Source organism: Cynocephalus volans, chromosome 5 (assembly GCF_027409185.1).
Source record: "Cynocephalus volans isolate mCynVol1 chromosome 5, mCynVol1.pri, whole genome shotgun sequence".
In the NCBI taxonomy this organism is placed as follows: Eukaryota; Metazoa; Chordata; class Mammalia; order Dermoptera; family Cynocephalidae; genus Cynocephalus; species Cynocephalus volans.
Genome location: NC_084464.1, coordinates 97,508,958 through 97,524,347, shown reverse-complemented (window position 1 = coordinate 97,524,347; position 15,390 = coordinate 97,508,958).

The following is a 15,390-nucleotide window of genomic DNA, read 5'->3' as shown; positions in this document are numbered from 1 at the left end:
CCAGCTGTACTATTAAGAAATTTATTGAGCATTTTTGCACTGAGGCCATGCTTCCCATGCTCCTGGCAATGAATAAGCAGAGTTAGGAAACTAAGGCAGGCCCATTCCTGGGAGAAATGGGACTCCTCTGAGGGTTGACTTTGGCTTGAGGGTTGATTTTAGCTTGAGGGTTCTATGGCAGCCTTGCTGAACTCCCCCTAGAATGCACGAATGGAGAGTGGTCTAGGGTGTTTCCACACAACCTTTCCCTCCTTCTTCACTCAGAGTTAGACTTACTTTGGGGCCTGATGGCTCTGTCATTCATCAGACATGGCCCTGCATGGGCTCCTGTTAGACTAACACAAGTAGTATCAGGATATATACAGATATAGATATAGTTAAATCTGTGTGTGTGTGTGTGTGTGTGTGTGTGTGTATAAACTACACAAATACCATATATAAATGAACTACTTGTGGTACTAGTACTGATACTATTTGTGTGCATAAATGTGTGTATGTGCATATAGGTGATGAGTTGGAGGCTTGGTTCATAGGTAGGGCATGGGTAGTGGATCAAAGTGGGGGCTCAGTTTCAAAGGTCTCACCAGAGGTAACTTGGAAAAATATCCTGGTGAAGAGCGAAGCTGCATGTGATATGTGCAGTGATACAGGAATCTGAAAACTGTGAAGAGAACAAATCCAACAACAGAGTGGGCTAATCACTGCTGTTGTGTTGATGTCCTGGGATCATGAAACATGGAATCGGACAAGGATGTACCTGGAGATGCTGACTTTTCAGCTTCCTCTGGACTTTCTGAGCTTGTAAATAGGACCACCTTCTACACTATCAGCTGGTACTTTTGCTGTGGTAGAAGATGTTGCAGATTCACACCCACAAAGGCAACAGATGTCTTCCTCAGGAGCTGCCCGCACAGCCTCTGCTCACTGCCAGGCTGAAATCTAAGGTAATATTCTCGAATTACCTATCAGAGAGAACTTGCTTTTCCTGATAAAGAGGGGAAAAGACCATAGTTCTGAAGAAACGCAGGAACTAGTTGGCATATACCAGCATGAATAGTGCTCATGGATTGGATTTTAATAATGCTTGATCAAAAGAGCCAAGATTTATCACAGAATAAGCAATAATTCATTGACATGGGGCACTCTTTTATGAAGCACCAACAGAGAGCAGACACAAAGAAAGCATTTGAGGTCCCACTAATAATAATAAATATCTGGCACCCTGAAGATACTAGAAAATTCTTCAGAAACATTTTCCCTTTCCTGTCCTGAGGTTTAAGTTCCGCAGTTGCTCCACAGTCCTGAAGCCACTGACCTGAGCTAAGGTACTAACATTAATGACACCATGTGGTATTAGAGCTCTCAAAGGATGAGTGTGGTCTTTCTTTGCCTTCCAACTTCAGCAGAAGGGAAGGATAAAAAAGAAGTCTGAGCCATAGGAAAAGTGGCTATAAATTTCAATTTGTTTCAGGGAGAATCTTGATTTATTCTTGCTATTCTGACATATTTATTAAGAGTACCCATTTCACTCTCAGAAGTGAGCTAGTTTTGATGATAAAGCACATGATCATCAAAGTATTAGAGTAATATAATCTGTCATACTGATGCCAAACAAAAAACTCTACAAATGTACCTTGTACAAATATAGCCACTCTTTGGAATACTAAAGTATCTGACCCATATGCTGGTCACTGTTCAGTGATCCTGAAAAAAGAGCTCTGCCCATCAGGCAACTTATCAAGGAACTAAGCCAATCAGTTTGGACAAAAGATTACGAAGAGAACTGGTGAAAAGAAAACAGAAGCAAGGAAAGAGCATATAAATATATCTTATAGGTTTTGAGATAGCATAAGCTTTGAGCTGTCTCAGATTCTGAATGACTTTTTGCTTCCAGTTCATGTGAACCCCTTCAGTAAAATGTCTTTTTTCTTTAGTATTATTTGAGTGAATTTGCATACACTGGACCCAAAGTTTCTTACCAGCACAGGAAAACACAATTAGATTTCCTCCCTTCACGTCCCTCTCTTCCCATTGTCCTTAAACTTCTCATGTTTCTCATTTCTTCCTTAGGTGGATTATTTTCCAGGTGACCTCTCACTTTAAATGCAAATGAACACTTCCATGAGCCCAAGAGGACACCTCTACCTCCAGGTCTAGACACGTTTTCAATTTACACTGAGACCATTGCCATATTTAACCTGTTGCTCAGATCTAATTTCACAAGGTTAATTTTTCAGCCAGCATGGGACAGTCTTTCCTACACTCCACTGTAAGTTGTGAAATACTCAGACTATATATTCTCCCCATGCCCAACAAAGGAAAATAAACAATAAAAACTATAATTTTGAAAACTTCCCCAGCTGTTTGGAAAAGGAAAGAACCATGTACAGTCAATATCAAAACGACATAGCATTTAATGGAATTGAGATTTGGTTTTGAGCTCTAGCTCTCCCACTTGCCCACTGTGTGTGACCTTTAATAGCTTAGTGCATGACCTCTCTTTGCCTTATATTCCTCATTTCTAGAATGATCGTTACAATAGTACCTGCCTTTCTGGGCTACTTTCAAGAATTAAACAAGATTACATATAATGCTTAATTATCAAAAATTTGCAATATTCCTTCCCTTCCTGCAAAATGGAAACATGGCCATTTAGAATTTAGAACACAATGCTTATTTATAACCTTTTTAATCTTTTATCAGCAGGAACACTTACAAAATTGGATTGAAATCAGTCTGAACTATATTTTTCACTCACCTGAATCCTTAAACACAGAATACAGACCCTAATCTAACCTATTTTCCGTGGTTTATTTACCAATATAAGTAGTTATTATACTAGTTTGAATTCTGTGATGACTCAGTGCCTGGTTTTCTGCTCGGTCGACAGGAGGTAAGAATCCCTTCAAAGGCTGCCAGTGAGACCCTTTGACCATCATGCTTTTGTTTTATATTAATGACTGATTTTCCTGAGCCTGTCATTTTTCCTCTTCAAGTATTTATGATTTTCAGCAACTAGCAACTCAAATTCTCAGTCTTTGTAATTACTATTTCTCCACTATTTCTAGGAGGGCAGAGATATTGCACAAGCCAGAGCGTTCCCTTCTACATGTTTACCTTGTTTCACCTGTTTTTTCACCACAGATGAAAGTGAAAGTCTTAGCAATCTGTCAGTATTCCACCTTCCACCACTGATGGGGTTCTTATTGCCTGCTGTTTGGTAAGTGATCCGACTCTAGAATTTCTCTAAAACCACTCCTAGTAGTAACATTTTTAGGTCAGAGTCCCTAGAGGCAGACCCAGAGATGGGAATTTGGGTGCATATCATGCACTGCTCTGTAACAAAACCAATAAGGTAGTAGGGGAAGCGGGATAGAAAAAGAGAAAGAACTGAGATAGATGTAGCCTCAGATAAGCCTATTGTAGGGAAAGTGAAGATAAATGGTTGGGGTCCCTCAGGGGTTCAGAATCTTGCCGAGCATTTGATGTAAATATTCATGTGTGCACAGGTGTCTTGGGTTTTTGGACTTATGTATAAAGGAAGAATGGCTCTGATCCATGTGCACCCTGCCCCCGGGATGCCCCCAGGGGGGCCACGGGGAGGCCGCCACTCCTGCTGCTTCTAGATAGGTGGTGAGCCACCACCACAGCTGCCGCTGCCACTGAAGAAGCTGAGGACTGAACTCATGTCATCTGCCAATAGCTCCCAGGATCTTTTCCCAATTACCTAGCATGGACCTGCGTGTGAGGGGTCTGGTGACTCAGCCTGGCATGTGAGGGGTCTGGTGACCCAGCCTGGCATGTGAGGGGTCTGTGGCCCAGTCTGTACAAAAGGTCTGAAGGGTCTGTGGGCCCTAACCCCTAGCCTGGACAATACAAATGGAAAACTTAGTGAAACTAAAATAATGAAACATTTTGGCTTTAGTAATGAATTTCCTAGCCATACAATTGGTGTAGCCCTAAGCAATACACCTATTATTGGCCTGTGGTTTGGGTGAGCCCAAATCTCTACCAGAGTCACAGCCTGTATTAATCTGTTTTCTGTTGCTTATTAATAGAATATTTCAAACTGGGTACTTTATAAGAAATGAAATTTATTTCTTACAGTTCTAGAGGCTGGGAAGTCCACAGTCCAGGGGGTTCATCTTGTGTGGAAACTCAGCAGAGTCCCGTGGCAACCAGAGTATCACATGGTGAGAGGGCAAGACAGGAGCTCTTTCATGTGCTCTCCTTATAAAGCCACCAGCCCACACCCATTACAACCCATTAAACCATCAACCCATTACTCCATGAATGGATTAATCCATTCACAAGGGCACAGTCCTCAAGATCTCATCATCTCTCAAAAGTCCTACATTTCAAATGCCGTAACTGGATTTCCCACCCTCTTAACACTGTTACAATGGAGATCAAGTTTCCAATACATGAACTTCTGTGGGACACAGAAAACCCATAGCACAGCCCCTGGCGGTAAGTGATCAGCCTTCCATCCTCACATATCTGTCACTGGCATGTTGGTCACTCCCAGGTCAAGGGGTCTGCCATCAACAGAAAGACATTCTCTAGAGAAAAGGGGAAACTGTGGTGATGCAGGCACTGGGGAATCTGAGTGGGGACGAACAGCATCCTCTACCCTCAATATACAGATTGGAAAACTCAGATATAGGGAATGAAGAGAGAGCTTCAGTAACCAGCATCAAATCTCAATTTTGGAACTCAAATTTGAAGCCAGGATTTTCTCTCAAAAGAGCGTGGTCAAACAAGCCTGGCAGACCACCTCACACAGGGGAACAAGGAGTCTTTCATGGATTGAGGAGCAAAGAAAAGAGTGGCACTAATTCCAGGAAAATGTATGTCTAGACTATGTTCTAAAAAGAGGAATGACATTGAGAAAAAACAAGAAGTAAAGACTTAGTTAGGATCGTGCATAAGAAATTTTTACTTCAGTCCTCTTAAAGTTATACTGCATAAGAAAGAGACAACCAAAATATTTTGCAACGAAGAGAATAAAACCTAAAGAAAAACCAATCAGAGGAAGAAGATGCAAAAAAGGAGGCATTTGAAATAAACCTACAGGAAAATACATCTTGATTTCAATTATAGAAAAAATATTTTAAAGATACACATTTTTAAAACAGAAAATTAACTAATGTAGCTATTTTAAAAGAGGGGTAGGGGCATGGACCTATACCACCAATACAGTACATGACTTATATAATTTCTGCTTCTCTACATCAATGGAAACTAACATGAAATTCACAAAATTCTCTTAACTCCTTGAGAGCTGTTTTAAAAATTAATACAAGGTATTAAAATATGCAAATGTCTATTATAAAATTGCTTAAATAGTGACTAAATATTTATTAAAACTAACTTGAGTATTGCATTTTCTTTGAAGAAAAGAAAGTGCTAAAAATAATATTATTAATTTCCAAACATGGATATTTAAAAAAATAGTTTGAAGACATTGCCTTTTGTCCCCAGATACTCAGTCATTGGCACTCTTTTTATAATCCCCTAGCATTCTTAATCAAAACTTCAGAAGCTTAAATTATTATTGAGCAATTTATTTAGGATTATGGCTTAATTCATGATTCTACAATGAACATACTATCAACTTTTAGGAGTAAAATCACAAGTAATGGCATAATCTTCTAGGCCAAATAGGGTTTGAGCAATTTAAAATACCCAGGATTGGAAGGAATTAATAGATAAGAGGATAGATTAATTATGTGGTCAAGAGGTCATTTCATAAAAATATTTTAAATTAAAAAATTAAAAACCTTTTGGTTTTAAGACTTAGGATAAAATGGATTGAACAGAATTAAAGAAAATGTTGAGAAAGGCTGCAAATTACTCACCTGATTGAAGGACTAATTAAAATTATCTTGAAGGTACTGGAAGTTTTTATCTTTGAATTTTTTTATCTGTGGATGAAATGTCCTTTTATTGTTTTTCAAAGGAAAAGTATGCATAAAAACCTCAATTCTTCCTATTAAATTTTAGATAAAATGTGGTATAAAGGACAGTTTTATGTCCCACTCATGTTCTTCTTATGCTATCCCTGTGCAGTGTGTATCCAACCCAGACTGCTCTGAGGGCTGGCAGCTGACAGTTCATAGTAGCACTACTTGGAGAATTGCTTTGGTCCTACAGCCATCTTATGAAGAAATACCTGGAGGCTACACTTTCACCCTGGGAGTAGTAGGGTGATTTAGCAGCAGCAATAGTCCATTCCTGTGCCTCAAATTGTGACTCACTGATACACCAGAGTTCCCTTATCAGTCAGGGTTTCTAGGGCTCTGTTCTCAGTTTCCTGTGCACCAGAACCACCAGGAGAGTTTGTCAGATCACAGACTGCTGATTCAGTACGTCTGGAGTGGAACCTAAGAATCTGCATTTCTAACAGGTTCCCAGTTGTGACTGCTACTCTGTGTATACTATTTTGAGAATCACTGTTCTGTGATAACCAACCTAAACAGTGACTAAATGTTTACAAATTGTGAGCCACTGACTGGGATTCCTAGAGTAAACTGAAAACAACCATAATTTGTTAATATGAGGATACTTCAAAAACTTCATGGAAAGATTCGTACTATCTTTTAATTCTATTTTTATGAACTATTTGAAGTACTATGATATAATTTAAAATTTTTAATGTGTAAAAGAATGTCACAGATCAAAGTGTTAAAGCTACTTATAGAAGTCAAGAAAAGGAAATGTTAGCTAAATTCTTTAAATGATTGCATTCAATAAATATTTATTGAGCACATTTTCTGTGTTAGTTGCAGCCCAGAGGTACAAAAGGTATGGGAGAGAGATACCCCATGCCAGCCCCACCGTGAGAGGCTATGTAGCTACATATCTGGCCATTTATTTCTCTAAGCAAAGTGAACAACCAGGTCTTTTTCTCAAAGTTCTGCTCACTGGCAGAATTCCCCTTCAGCACTGTCCTTCAGGAATCCCCCAGAAAAGGGCTGTCATGCTGCAGCTGCTCACTTTCAAGTGGTGCCTGCATATCTTACAGAACGAGTTGTAAACCAGGCCCGAGTCTTCTTTTCCTCTGTCAACTGATTATAGGGAACTACCCACAAGGCCATAGGTGCAGGCTGGGAGAGAGAAGGCAGTGTAGTCCTTAGGCCACTTATTTATTTAACTTACTTGCGCTTTCAGGATTTTCTTGGTCCAATCACACATATACCACTTCCATTTAATGATGGGGTGTTGTTCCACAGCCAAGCTGTGCATGTCTAACTTTATGGTGATTGGTGAGTTATATAACTTCCTGATGGGGAGCTTAGGTACATGGTAACTTAGTGGCCCACAGTTAAGCATTCAGTCTCTACTAAGGCCCAGTAGTAGACTAAGAGCTGTTTCTCAAAAGAAGAGTAGTCATTTACAGAGGATGGCAGGGATTTCTATACCCCCAAATCCTAAGAGCTTCTGATGCAATTAATATATAGGGTCCTGTTAAAGGCTCCAAACAGCATTCCTGTCTGCCACTGACACTTCAAGCACTGTCGGATCTACTGGACCATATAGCCTAAGCGGCAGAGCAGTTTGCACAAAAGTCTGGAGCTGTTGCAGAGCCTTTTCTCATTCTGGGCTCCATTCAGAACTACCAGCTTTTCAGGTCACTCAGTAAATGCGCCTGAGTAACACACCCAAATGAGAAATATGTTGCCTCCCAAATCCAAAGAGAGCCATTAGGTGTTGTTCCTCTCTTTTCGTTTTGTCTTGACATGTCAATCAACACTGGATCCCTAGAAATTTCATTGAGGTAGAAGACCCCTAGATATTTGTCAAAATTATCTAGGGAAATATTGTCCCACCCTCTGACACAAATGCCTTACGAGGAAGTCTAAAGAAGTTTCTACATCTTGCTCATTAGGTCCAATCAGCATAATATTATTAATGTAAAGGACCAGTGTGATATCTTCTGGAAGGTAAAGGTGATCAAGATCCTTGTGAACTACATTGTGATATAGGGCTTGAAAGTTGATATACCTCTGAGGTAGGACAGTGCATGTGTATTTCTGGCTTTACCAGCAGAAAGCAAACTGGTTTGGGTGGCATTTACTAAGAGGTATTAAGACAGAAACATTTTCCAGATCAATAGCTGAGTATCAGGTACCAGGGGATGTGTTAATTTGCTCAAACAATGAAACCACATCTGGTACAGCAGCTGCAATTGGAGTCACCACCTGGTTTAGCTTACAATAATCTATCGTCATTCTGTATTAGTCTGGGTTCTCCAGAGAAATAAAAGCAATAGAATATATTGGCTCATACAATTGTGGAGGCTGAGAAGTCCCAATATCAGCAGTTGACAAGCTAGAGACCCAGCAGAACCTGTGGGGCTCATATGGTTCCAGTCCAAGCCTGAGTCTGAAGGAAGGAGATGACCAACATCGCAACACAAAGATAGTCAGATAGAAAGAAATTGTTTCTTACTCAGCCTTTTGATTCTATTCAAGACTTCAGTGGATTGAAAGTGGCCCAACCATACTGGGGAGGGCAATCTGATTTACTCAGTCTACCCATTCAAATGTTAATTTCATCTAGAAACCTTCTCACAGACACATACAGAAATAATGTTTAACCAAATATCTGAGCACCTATCCCAGTCAAATTAATACATAAAATTAACCATCACAGATAATACATTTGAAAAAAAAGTAAAGGAATAGGGATAAGAAAGGAAAAGAATAGGATTAATGTAGCATATGTTTTATGCACAATGTAAAGATGTAGTAGGATAAAAACCCACAAAAACATGGGGGAAAAAGGGAACCCACGTGATAAGTTTCTTTAGGAATTTGGTAGAGCAGGGATTCAGAGTAGGCGTGAAGCAAGTAGTCTGTTCCTACTGGCCACCTAAGTTGTGAGGCATATTCAGTCCCCTCTTGTTTACATATTAGTGAATTTCATAGGAATTGAAAACTTTTTTTGCCCTTCTAATAGCAATTTGGGTAGATTCAGACCAACACATATTATAAGAGAACTACCTGCTGAAGAAAGACAAATGGTATTTTACAGCTTGACTATCCTTTTGTTCATCCTTTCTATCATAATTGCAAATTCTGCAACATGTTTTAATGAATATTTTCCCCTCCAAAGAACTAATCTCTCTATTCTCCAATCTCCCACTCTTTTTTTCCCCCTGAATTTTAGTCTATATATAATAAGATTAATGGAAACCTAGTTTCTGTTTTTACCATTAAACTAAAATTTCTCTTAGTTCACTTCACCCAACATCAGCCTGTAAATCTGAGGGGAAAGGGAAAGAACTATCTATGTATTAAAGAAGAATGCATACTTTTTAAAAAATAAGCCATGTTTATTACTTCCAAGATCACCTTAGGATAAAAAGTGTCAGTATAACTTTGTTCTCTTTAGCTCCTTCATAAGAAAGATGTTATATTTTGTGAGATTTTATAGGTCCTTGTGTGGTGTTTTCCTGGTCTGGTAATTTGCATTAATGGGTATTCAAGAAACCAATTTATACAGCTCACTGATGTAAGTTATAACAAAGTCTGGAGACATATGAGGACACATTTTCAGTAGGCTTTTGAAAATGTGCTGACACATTTTAGGAATGCATCTGTTTTTGCTTGCAAAAACTCACATTTATGTGTGCAACATGAGAAATTGAATGCACAAACAGGTGGTTTAAATGGTTTTAAATACCCAAGCAGAATTTAAATGGAGATACTCCAACCTTATTGAGCCTATTGAAAATTCTCCCAAATATCACAGTCAAACCAGTGATAAATGTCTTGGTTTTCCTAATATTTGTGACCTTATTGTTTCATTTGAAGTAGCACTGAATGAAGTCTTATACATGGTTTTCTGAATTTACTAATGATATACTGTGTGAAATTGAATAAGTTGTAAGTCTTCTTCATGCTCTGGTGTGTCATAAATTAACCAAAAGTAACTATGTCCATCTCAGAGAATAAATATATATATAAAAGGTTTTTATCTTCCTATCCAACCTCTTTTTAAAAAATGTATAAATCTATGAATAATGTATAAAATTATGTATCATGAAGCATTAGTTCTGTAGTCATATCCATGTGACTGTTAAACATAAACACACACATGCACATGTATTCATGCCAAACTTTTGTTTAAGGCTCTACTGTGGATCAGACATCCTATCCTGTTAATCAATTAAAATCCTAAAAGCTATTAATTGTTTCTGCATCAAGGTACATTTAGTCTATTATAAAGAAAAAAGATATTCAAAAACATATTTTAAAATTTCAGATTAAGTAACTGAAATATAAAGAGTACAATGACAGTCACAAATAATATCATTTTCAGGAAAGGAGGTTAATGCCTTATGTATAAGGAGCAGTCAAGATAGGTATCATTAGGAGATTGAGTTTGAACTGAATTCTAAACCCTGTGCGTCTCTAAGTTTCAGGTAGGAAGGAATGACATTCACAAAGATGGAAAATTGTAAACAAAAGTAGTATTAGAAGTGGAGAGGAGGGAATATGAGTATATATAAAACTTGTTAAGATGACAGAATTCACAAAACCTGATGGCAGATAGGGAGGAGCCAAGGATATGTTTAAGTTTCTGACTTGAGTTATTGAGTAGATAGTAATGACAGAGTTAAAGAGTATGAAGATGCAATAACTTGGTATTAGAGGAGATGGTGATTAGAATTATCTACGGGTCCTTACAGTGAATATGTCCAATAGACAATTAAACCTATGGGTTTGAAGCTTAAAGACCTAATACTGCATATATCAGGGATTCTCAAACAGAAGCATATATAAGAATCACTTAGGCTTTTTTTTATCTCAGTTACAGAGACTATGGCCATAGTCAAAATTACTGACCTGGGAGAGTTATACAAGATCATATCAGGGAAAGTTCTCCTTTTGTTTTTATATGCACTTTAGATTTAGATTTCTATGCACTCCTGACACAGGTGGTGGTTGAAGTCACTTGAGTAGAGGATTCTTCAAAGGGGAAGATGAAGGACTGCATCTGGGAGACATCAGATTAAGGTATGGACAAATAAATGTGATTACTTGAGATAATGAAGGAAGAGTTAGAAGTAAGAAGATAATTAGAATAGAATAAATGATTCTCATACACTGATTTCAAGAAATGACGAACATATTCAAATGACACAGAGGTTAAATTAAAGAATTAAAGAATTAAAAGTATATTGAATTGAGTAATTAAAATACCAGTAGGGATTTTGCCAGTTTTGATTCCATGAAGTAATTAAAAGAGCAAGTCAGCTATTCCTTAGAGGTCCTTATCTTGGGCAGAAAGAGCAATGTGGAAGTAGTGTGTGTGTGTGTGTGTGTGTGTGTGTGTGTGTGTGTGTGTGTGTGTGTGTGTGTGTGTGTGTTGTGTGTGTGTGTGTTTGTGTGTGTGTATGTATGAGGGGTGGAGACGCAGGGATCAAGGGAAAATTCTTAAATATGGAAGAGCTTTCATCGTATTTATAGTCTTAGTGAAGCAATTAGTAGAGATGGATAAGCTGGAAATAAAGGAGAGGTGAACCAAGATTCAACAGAAGAAATGGTTACAGAAGTTCTATCATGGAATTAAGGCTGCACAATTATTTACTAAGACTCTTTGTATTTGGCTCCATAGAAAATAGTATATCCCCCAGATCTGTTAGATGACATCCCTGCCTTCTACGCAATTGCAGTGTAAAGTACCTAACACTGATCCTGAACAAAAAAATAGAGAATACATCTAACACAATGACTAAGTTAAGTGGTAAAGTTATACCTTGACTAGATCGTAGATGTGGTTTGTTGAGAAATGGCTCAGGTCTCTAGACGCTGGATATACATAGAAATTGCAGTGACTATAAACTTACATATTTCTACCTCTTTCTGATATCTTCATTTTTAAAAATCAAATTCTAGTGGATATACATAGTTTTTGAGAAAGAGTTTTATTTCTTGTGGCACGTGCCATTTGGTAGACTTGATTAACATAGTATCATTTGGATGCATTCATATATTCATGGCACAGCAGACTGAACAGACAATGAGAAGTATTTAAATTGCCTTTCATTGAAAACCTCCTATCATTGTGAATGGCAGAGTGAATGAATCTTCACAAACCATGTTAACAGTTAGACCAACTAGAAGTAAAATAAATCAAGTGGTGCACACTCTAGCCTGATATAAAAACAGTAATATTTGTTTCTAAATCCCTTTTTTATGCTAATTTTTACTAAAAGGGGGAAAAAATCACAAATCCCCAGTGTTATTTCCAAGAGGACTTTGTCACGGAAGAAAATACAAGAATGTATCTAATTTCACATTTTTGTGGTTATTTTACATTTCATGTACATATGTCTTGCCTCCCCAAGTAACTTTTAAAATCTGTGATGGTAGGGAACACGTTTTTGAAAGTAGATGTCTGAGAGCTCTTTCAGGTCCCTTAGTCTTCTTTGTATCTCTCTACTAATTACAGTGGCTGGTACAGAGTAAGACCTCCTTGCTGCATGGAGGGAATAGGTGAATAAATAGTATTATTAATTCATAAGTACATTGACATAATTGTTGTTTTAAACACTAGTATTTTTTCCCCGATATACTCTCATTTTTGCCTTTGGTGTTTCAGTACAACAAACAATCACAACAACCTGAATAGTGCTGTGTATTTGTCAACTTCCACTTTTCTATAAAGGTAAAATAGTATAAAATAAATACAAATAGAAATACTGCTGCAACATTTGGGTCTTCTCACCAAGCAGAGTGACAATCCAGAACAGCAGAGGTAGATGAATATATTGTAAAAACTACTGACACTTTTGCTTTCAGCTCTTCGTTTGAGTCTTTGTTAAAGTTTTCAGATTGTATGGAAACCTGGGAATTGTCTTGTCTTCAGTAATGTGTCTGGGAAACATCACAGCTGTTCATTAACATATGAATCTAGTAGAGTTTCAAAATTCCCCAATCATTGTTATCTCTGAGTATATTCTTTGTTGTGAAGGGAAGTGAGTTGTTATTTTATTTATCTGAAGATTGTACTGTGATAAGCAAAGTGTCAGGAATAATCATACCAAATGCTCTTTACCACAATAGCATCCAATTATGCTCTACCCGTCTTTCATCTAAGAAAGAAGTGAAGGGTTTTTTAAATTACTTATCATGACTTGATGAGTTGAACATTTTAATGAAAGACTTGCTTAAACTCTGACTAAGACCATTAGAGATACTAATAAGATAGATTTCAGACCTGTCATATGTCAGAGCACATAGATTCCAAGAAACTTCTTAAAATGTACCAAAATCTACTTTGGCTCTCAGAGTCTAAAGAGTTCATGTTAATCTGGGCCAAATAAGAAGCAGGGTATAAATAAAGATAGATACCAAACAGCTAACATTTCTGTAGGGATTTTCACATCTTGGAGGTTAAGAAATGAGCCTCCTCAAGGGAAAAATAATCCACCCTCTGGAGAAGCCTTTCTCTGCTTGCTTCTGAAGTACATGATATATATATACATATGACCTTTTATATGATATATTATATATATATGAAATGTGTGTGTGTGTGTGTGTGTGTGTGTGTGTATTTTTTCCTTTCCATCCCTAACACAGAGAAATTCAGTATAAGTACAGGAATAGTTATGGGAATATGCTCTGAGAAACATGACAAAACTAACCAGAACTATTACCTAAAAATGGTTTTATTGGTAGATATAGAGAAAAACAAAATAACAACATTTTTATGGTCTTCTATTTTCTTATGTGGGAAAGTTACCTTATGCTAAGGCAAGTGCAGTCTCTCAGAAAAGCAAGATTAACAGAGAGTTAAAGGAGAGTAAGAGAATGGAGTAAAATATCTATTTTAATACAAGATTTTATTTCAAAGAGATATCACTAGAGGGAAAGGAAAATGATGAAAGGAATTTATTTCCCATTAAATACATTTATACATTCAGTGTGTACTTCCTCTGGCAATCTGAAAGATATGGCTCTATTTTAGCTTTTAGTTTATAATTCATTAACCTCATTCTAACATTATAAAGCCTGTGAATAGTCTGGTCTGAACACATCACACCCCTCACAGCCTACTATGGGTCATTATTTCCTACAGAATAAAAACCAAATTCATTAGTCTGAATTCATTATCCTGAAATTCAGTATTTTCCTGCTTGCATTTCTAGAACTCTCATGCTGTAGGTTCACCTAGATATCATTACTCTCCACGATTTGTGTGTTGGGCCTGCTTATAACAGTTCTTAGGAGACAAATGACAAATTGACAAATTGGCAGTAATTTTGCACTCTAGTTATTAAACATTTTAATTTGACACGGGCCATGGTGGGGATGTAATTTATGTCATGGAAATCAGCTAATGCTACAAATCCTATTTTGTTTTGTTTTGATTTCTCTTCAAAGAGTTACTTGTTAAACATTTAATAGCATACCACTGCTCAATTCTTCAAACACTTCTTGAACTATTCTGACTCCATACCACATGACATTCTCTTTTGTCTCTGGATGACTCCATTCTGTCTTTGCCTGTTGAATCTATCTATCAGGTCCATCCTCCCAAGATTCCACTTAAATGTCCTACTTCTGGCTCACAGATCCTTCTCTTGATACCGTGCTTCCTTTTTGTGCACTGATGCACATCTGTGGTACATGCAGCCCATGTTCCATGTAAGTCATCTCTCCTTCCTCATATATGGATTCTAACATTTGGATCACAAAGAGTTACCAGTCTTCTGTAATTGCTCAAAATTTAACAATAGAACTGTTCAGATTTATCAACTACTCTTCCTCTACTCTTCTGTTCTTATTTGCTAATGTTTTAAAGTGTGGGCTAAAACAAAATGTAGAAATTCTTACATAGTGAGAATAGGTCTTTTCTGCATGTAAAACTACTATATTTCCAAATAGCTTTCATAAAATTCACTGTGTTGGTGTGGTGGGAGGAATTTATTTAGGTAAATAATTGGTAGTTTCAATGCTACCCAAAAGATGCTTCTGCCTCCTGTTTGCCTTTATCACAAGCCTACTTAGTGGTAGCAGGTAAGTTGTTAGTTAATACAAGCTTAGATTATATTCTCTTAAAGTTTAAATGTTATGTTTCACTATCATGTAAATTTAATTAACAACTATACACAGATGTATTTCTTATGCTCTGTATATTTTGTGTCTAAATTTAATCAATATTAATTTAACTCATTTATTTTTTTCAACAAATAAATATTAACCATGTAGTCTATACTGGGAGCTGGATGCATAGTAAGGCCATAACAAATTCCCTGTCCTCGTGTGTATTTCATTCTGGTGGGTAAGAGAAGAACCAGACCTCGGAAAGCAGGAAGGCCTTGAAATGACTGAAAAGGAATTCTGAGCAGCCATTTTAAGGTAACTCAAGATA